Source organism: Corvus brachyrhynchos, unplaced genomic scaffold (assembly GCF_000691975.1).
Source record: "Corvus brachyrhynchos isolate BGI_N302 unplaced genomic scaffold, ASM69197v1 scaffold220, whole genome shotgun sequence".
NCBI lineage: Eukaryota > Metazoa > Chordata > Aves > Passeriformes > Corvidae > Corvus > Corvus brachyrhynchos.
This window is the reverse complement of record NW_008236209.1, coordinates 2,425,650-2,432,900: the sequence shown is the minus strand read 5'-3', so window position 1 is coordinate 2,432,900 and position 7,251 is coordinate 2,425,650. Positions and strand designations below refer to the sequence as shown.

Here is a 7,251-nt window from a genome sequence, read left to right as displayed (position 1 = left end):
ATATTTTATACCAATATGTCTTCAATTATTCGTTGATACAGAGAAAAATAAAGAGAGAAAAATTAATCCCTCATACTTAAAATTTAAAAAAATAACATGATTTTTGTTTTAGTTGTTGCCAAGATTTATTGAATCACCTGTATAATCTTTCAGCTTCTAGCCTTTGAATATCTCAGAGCATTCATCTGGGCATTCTGAAGATGAAGAAATTTTAAATTATTGATGATCCTCTCAGGAAAAAAAATGGCAAGTCTGCAATCCTATGTTTTGGTGGTTTTCTTCTTTTCCTTTAAGCTAATTCTGCAAAAGAAGTAAAACATAAGGATATATTCCCTGCCTGCTCCTGAATTAAGACACTGATATAAAAATAAACAGCGGAAACAAGTTGGATAGTGAGTCACTGGATTAAGCATAAATTAATTGTTTGGTTCTTTTGAATTAATTTCTATAAATTTCAGGTGGATTTTCTCACTGATTTCTAATTAGTTGTAAGAATATATTTTATATACCTTAATTGATATCACAGTGCAAAAGGCTTAAAAAAATACAGAATCTTCTTAAGTAAGGAGCAAAGCACATCATTCACAGGAGAAAAACTTACCTACAAAAGTAGAATTAATGATGTCTAGTTCCATTTCATGTATAATTTCAAAGTTGCTTGCCAGGACAGAGCTGCCCAGCACAATTAGGCTTTCATGTACTAACGAGAGCAGGAAGGGCTGCCAGCAAAAAAAAAAAGAGAAGCCAACCAATCCTGAAATACAAAACATTCTTCTGTGAGGATGAAGAAAGTACATCTGAGGAGGAGTTGGGGAAATAAGAAGTCATTCGTTCATTGACAGCGTTTCACAGGAAATATGCATTAGGGGAGAACAGGGAGAAGGACACCAGCTATTAGATACTGATATTTACCAGTTCTCTGGCTTTCAATTACAGCCTTGTGAACATTTGGATTCTGAAGAGAAGCAAGAGTGTAAAAAAAGAGTCATAAGAGCTACAGTGATGTACCACAAGAAGTTTTAAGCTTCAGCTCTCTTTCCCATTTCTTTATCAATTTTTTGTCCTCCTCCCACTTCCCCAACCTACTTTCTTATAGTATTATGTCATTTAACAGTTGCTATTAAATTCTCAGATGAGAAACGAGTAGGAGAGAAGCGTTTGTACTTCCTATGGATATTTAAATAGGGAGCACCTGAATTTAGAAACCAGCCAGAGAATAGTCCTCTGTGGATTGATGTGGAATCATATAGAGAAGAGAATTTGGTGGGTTTGAAGAGTTTTGTTAACCTCTGTCTTTAAAAAGCTGACACAAAAGAGCCACAAAGTTTACTTTTTTGGTGCAAATTAACAAAATTTGTCTATTAGACTCACTGGACACAAAATGGTATCTCAAGGCAAAGTTATTCCTTTACTTCACTGTAAGAAGAAAAGGTATTTATCTACAGCTGATTTTGCACGGAATAGCCATTACTTTTGGTACTGTAAAACAATGGTTTTGTTAGTGGTTTTGAGCACTCTACAATGCACACAAAAATAATTTTTCCACATCACTTTCAGCCCCAGCCACATTTAGCAGTTTTAGAGGTGCCTTGGTAACATGCCACCAATGTGTACCAAAAAAATGAGAGAAACTGCTGATCCAGAAATCCTTTTCATTCAAGCAATTAGGTACAGTTCTGAGCAAAGCTGTTTGTGTTTATACTCTACATGTTATGCAATTAAAAAAAGAAATCAAAAGCTCTTCGGGACTGTGCTTATTTTTTAATGAAATCAATGTCAGCATCTAGTTACTAATAAGAAACTCTCAGTAACAGATCCTTGCAAGAAAGAAAGTTGTTCCAGCTTCAGGCTGATAAAAGGATTATTAGAAAACAGCTCTCTGTGTGAGTGTGCGTAGCCAAATGTTTAAACAATCATGAAAAATAATACTTTGAAATCATTCACCTGAGGCCCATATAAAGAAGACAGCCTGGCCCCACTAAAATCTCAATGTGATGGATTCAGGAGAGAATCTTGAGTGGATGATAATGGCTGTAATAGGGACACCCACTCAAATCATCCTTTTGGAACTCTGGTCATGCTGAGATTTTGGGAGAAGTTTCCAGAGTAGTTTTTTTTTGTCACTGTCACTGTCAACTTGCTGGGATTTTCTGCAGTAGGACCCTGCACTCTGTGCACACTTACTATGTAAAATACCAGCAAAAAGGGTTGACATAATGAGTCATTACAATTTAAATCTTATTACACAAAGCTTCATTTGAGTCAATACGCACAGTGCAGAGCTGCAGGGGTGCATTTCAGCTGGGGAGAGAGGAATGAGGCACACAATTCTCATTATGGGTAAGAGAAGGGACACAGCCCCTGTCTCCTGTAATCTCCTGGAAGAGACCTGGTGCTTCGTGTTCAAATCACTCCGGGCCGTGGCTGCTCCAGGAAACACTCACAGGAAAATTGCTGCATTCCAGACTTTGAAATTCATCTGATTCAGAATTTTTTTGGAAATGACATTGCATTCACTTAGTGAAAAATATAATTGGCAGTGATGATGACTCCTAATTGCCCCAGGAATAAACGGAGGCTTTCAGAAACTGGGAAGGGCAGGGACACAAACCACACTAGCATGGATGATGTATTTCCTCTCCTGCCATTATCTTTCCAGGGAGACTGCTAAACTTTCTCTTCCTAGACTCTCCTTGCTGTCCACACAGAAAGAGCTGTTACTGAACCTGGTCCCACCTTTCTTGAATTTTAAGATGTATTTTTAATTATTGCTTTTTCATAAACTATGCGAGCTTGTATGCTTCTGGTTTTAGTTGCTTGTTTTACTAATGGCTTGTTCCAGCTAATTAAAGGAAATCTCCAGGAAATCTCTTTCTTCTGGTAAGTAGGTTGCACAAACAGCTTCAAGGAGAATGCATCCTTCCAGACATAAATCTGTACTTGGAACTGCCAAGTCTGTTTGCACAGGCTGGAGTGCTGTGCTTGTAACTTCAGGTTTATTTCATTATTGTAGATTCATGTGCTGTAAAAAAGAGATATTTATTATTAATTACTGGGGATTTCTGAATGAGCCTCTTGTAAAATATTCTTAATTATGGACAATGCTGCTGCAGATTAGAACCAGGCATAGATTTACTGGGAATATGTACATAAAAAAGGATTGAATTCCCAAAAAAGTGCATCGTAACTTTCAAGTTAACAAAAGTGATTCTTCTTTTAGTACTTCAGTGCAATTAAGGGATTTGATTAATGAATGTGAACCATCTAATCTTTCCAGCTTTTTCATTTTTCCTAGTTTTTGCAGACAAATTCAGTTTTAATTCAGATAGCTTGCACTGCTTACAGAACTTTACACTTAAAAAAAAATCCAATTATCAGAATGATATTTTGAATAACAACTTTGCATCTGTTGTGAAAGCAGTCTAAATAAAAAAACCCCAGATTTATTAAAGATGAAAGCTACACAGATCGTGAGTTTGAATTCATTTTCAAATGAACTCAAAAAGCTCTTGCTAAGCCCTCCAAGAGCAGAAAGGTGCAGGTTAGCAGTGCAGTGCTGCCTCTGCAGAATGGAGCATCATCAGGAATTCAGCTTCACTGCTGAGATTTAGCAGAGAAGCAGAAAAACACCCCTTATCCAAGGGGCTTGCAAAGGCACTTTGGAAAAGAGCAGGATTTCCATTGTGTCTGTTCTGGGCTTGCCAGAGGTATTCATCAGCCATTATTGATTTGGAAGGAGGCATGGCTGGAGTGAGGAGGATTGATCTGAACTCTCCCTTGGCTGAGTTAACTATTGAGGGATCTATTCACATCAGGATGAAGCACTGAAGAGTGACCTACAACGATAGGAAATGTGCATCTCTGTCCCTTTGCTTTACAGTGCGTGTGAAAAACTCTGCCTTGCTCTTGGGATGGGGTTTTTTCTCCCTCCATTAGCTTTCAGAAACATTATCTTTGCTAAGTTTAGCATTCCTTGATTTTCCTGGGCGATTCTTTAGGGAATTACAGAGCAGCACTTTCCTCTGGGATGGTCTGGTAAAGGGATAAGGCAGAAAGAGCTCCTGACTTTCTCTTCAAGCTGCAGTCTTGTGAGAAACCGAATGTGGCAAAAGGTATCCATCAGCAGTCTGGCTTGGCTGGGAGTTCTTAGCCAGCCCCTCTTGTCCCCAAATGTCCCAGCATCTCCCCAAGGCATCCCTGTGGTCACTTTTGCCATCCCTTCCTTCCCCCTGTGTGGGTCACTTAAGAGCTGGACACGGTGATCCTTGTGGGTACCTTCCCACACAGAATTTTCTGTGTCTCTGTGACTCTGCCCCTCTTCCAGAGGAATCTGCAATTTGTGATCCCCAGAGACAGGACCATGAGCTAAGTGGACCCAGGATTGTCCTTGCTGAGGTCTCTCTCCTGGGAAGCAGAGGGCTGGGACCTCCCAGCTCTGTATCCACATGGGCTACACCTCACCCACCCGGCTTTGCCCTCCATCTCACATCTGCAGTGTCTTCCTGCAGATTTTACAAGTCCAGATTTGGCTCAGTGACAGCCATCTGAAGTGCTTCTGCAAGGAACCTTTCTCTATTCCTCTCTTTGTATCTTTTCCTTTTTTTCTTTCTTCTTTTTATTTTTTCCCCATTTCTGTCACTTTTCAGATAACCTGTCACGTGCCTTCATGGCCTTTCCTCCAACTCGTCATTCCTCATGAGCTACTGATACATCAAGTGCCACCACAGATTAGCTTCTGATCTCAGCTTGTTCAGCTTTTACTGCACTTAGGGACAAACAGATTCATTCTTTGTCTTGTGCTGCTCTTCACAGTCTAAAGGTCCTTTCTACAGACAAGGCCATTTCAGGGTTTTCCCTGCAGTCTTTTTCAGGGAGAAATAAACACCTTTTGCTTATCTGCTGCTCACTCCCTCTTTGTAGCAAAGAAATAAAAGGCATACAAAGGCAAGACCAAGAAGCTACAGTTTTGTAAGCATGTTTTGTGATAGTTTAAAATGAATATGAATTTGGTATTATAATTTGGGGTGTTACCTTTAAAAGCAGATCATTCAGACCTGTCAGCTTCACAAAGAAATGAACAGCAGATAACGTGGAATAAAGAATAAGCATGAAATTCAATGAATCTGAGTAGCTTAAGATCTCAAGATCTTTATTTCATTACTTGGGTTACCTTGTCTCAAGGTCTTTATTATTTTAAGACCTTAAAATAACCTAATTTTAAGTATTTCAGTTTTAAGAAATTTACATATAGGAACTTACTTTCCCCGCTTATTGTGCTTTACTTCACATGATGGAACTCCAGCTGAAAATGGGAATTTAGTCCCAAGGATCAGACTGAAGTAAATCTGAAGTAAATGTCCCTCAATGTGCATAATTTTGTTGTCAAGTTTACATTTCAGGGTAAAAAATTAAATAATCAGACAGACCATGCCTCTGAAATTGTTAATCGTGAGAAGGAAGGTTGCATACCTACATTTACATGGATTCCTGTGAAGGGAACAAAGGAAATCACAGCCATTCTTTTAATGATTAATCAAACAAAGAAGCCTCTATTAATAATCTGGTTCTTACTGAAAGACACACAGGAAGAAAAATCCAGAACAGTGAAGGATCTGATACATGGCTGACAGTTGTTCTTCCCAAAAAAATTTGCGTTGTGACCCAACACAAAGCTCTGATTTCTGAGAGTTTTATTACATTTGATAAACTTCCCATCTTTACTACTGAAATAGACTATAGACTACTTACTGTGTTAAAAAATAAAGTGATCATTGTAGTGAGTTCACCTTCAAATCATCTCATATTTCTTCTCTACTGCCTTTACATTTATGAGTTACAGCATATTGATTTCACTCTTCCCTTGCACTGAGCTTGACTCTCCCTTAATAGACAAAATGACTATTTGCTTTCTATAAATCCCACTATTTGTATTTCTTTTCTTCTCTGAGCTGTAATCTGTGACTTACAATAGGCCACTGCTCAGTGAAATGATGAGGTGCTAGTTCAGCCTAATATTGTTGAAATAACAAAAAAAGTCCAAGTGCCAGTCCGTTGTTACTGGAGCTTTTCTCACGGGTGTTCTTTAAATTATCTGACTTCCCAAGAAGCAGAACAGTGCATTCTATTCACCTGAAAACTGCTCAGGTAATTATCTCATGGCACATTTGATTCCCTCACAATGCTCGATGTTGGCTCTTGTTCCTTGCTCCTGCAGCTCCAATTTCTCACTCCCCTGCTGTAGTGTTGTCTCTTACTCTGAGTTACTCAGGACACTGCATTCATTGCCTTGCTGCCTGGACGTGACATACAGCACTGGGTTGTCATTGCAACACCCTCCATCACATCCTCTTTTCCTTCCGAGATCCTCTCGGCTCTCTGGGGTGGTTGCAGGTTTCTGAGCTGTGACCTGGGAATGCAGTGCAAGCTCTGTTTCTTGCAGGTAACAAGAGAACACGGTCCCTAACATTTCCTACAAGGGCACACATGTCACCAGAGCCCCAGCAGCTCGTGCCTCCCCCTGGGCCAGCCTGCTCCTTGCCTTGCCTGTTCCCTGTCAAAAGCTTCTGTCATATTTCTCACGGCAGAGGTGGAACTTTGACCATATCCATTTTTCATTAAGGCATCAGGTGAGATATTGGACCTCCATCACTTTTGCCTTTTCTACTCTTGTGTGGAAAGAAAAAAGAATTTCAGGCAGGGTAGAAAGCACTTCACACCATTGAGAAAGATGGGTTTAAAGTAATAATTTAAGACAGAGCTAGATGTAGTTAGCTCATTATTCTTTAAAGCTGCACTCTCTCCATGCTCACCTCAATGTTTAGCCCACAATCCCAGTGAACTGAATTTAGGGTTTTTTTAAAGTAAAATGAAGTACATAAAGGTCAGTCCAAATGGAATTGGCGGGATTTGGCTCCTTTAAAAGGGTTGAAAAGAGGAAGGAAAAGCCTGTTAATAGAGCATATTTTTGTTTGCTTCCTTCTAAGCGTGCCATCCATAAATAGCTCCATTCAGATAACACAAGAAAAAAGAGACTTAATTAATGTAATTAATGCTTGTTATTCAGTGTCAAACTGTACTGAATGGGTCCAGCATCTTGGTTTGCCTGTGTTTCTCTTTTCTTCTGCAGAAATTCCATTTTCCACCACTGACTGTCCTCGACCTTTGGTCAGCTTTGCTCTCCTTACAGCTTTTACAGACTTCTTTTGGAGAAATTTCTTCACCAATAGTGAAAACAAGATCAGCACCTGTTTT

General features: G+C 39.3%; 1 long non-coding RNA gene across 1 annotated transcript in view; it reads right to left on the bottom strand.

The window, feature by feature from the left end:
- Positions 1-7,251, bottom strand: part of LOC108448668 — a 32,479-nt gene that overhangs the window by 18,435 nt on the left and 6,793 nt on the right. Inside the window, exon 3 of the long non-coding RNA XR_001864632.1 lies at positions 138-3,022. This is a non-coding gene — a long non-coding RNA (uncharacterized LOC108448668). The remainder of the gene's footprint in view (positions 1-137; positions 3,023-7,251) is intronic.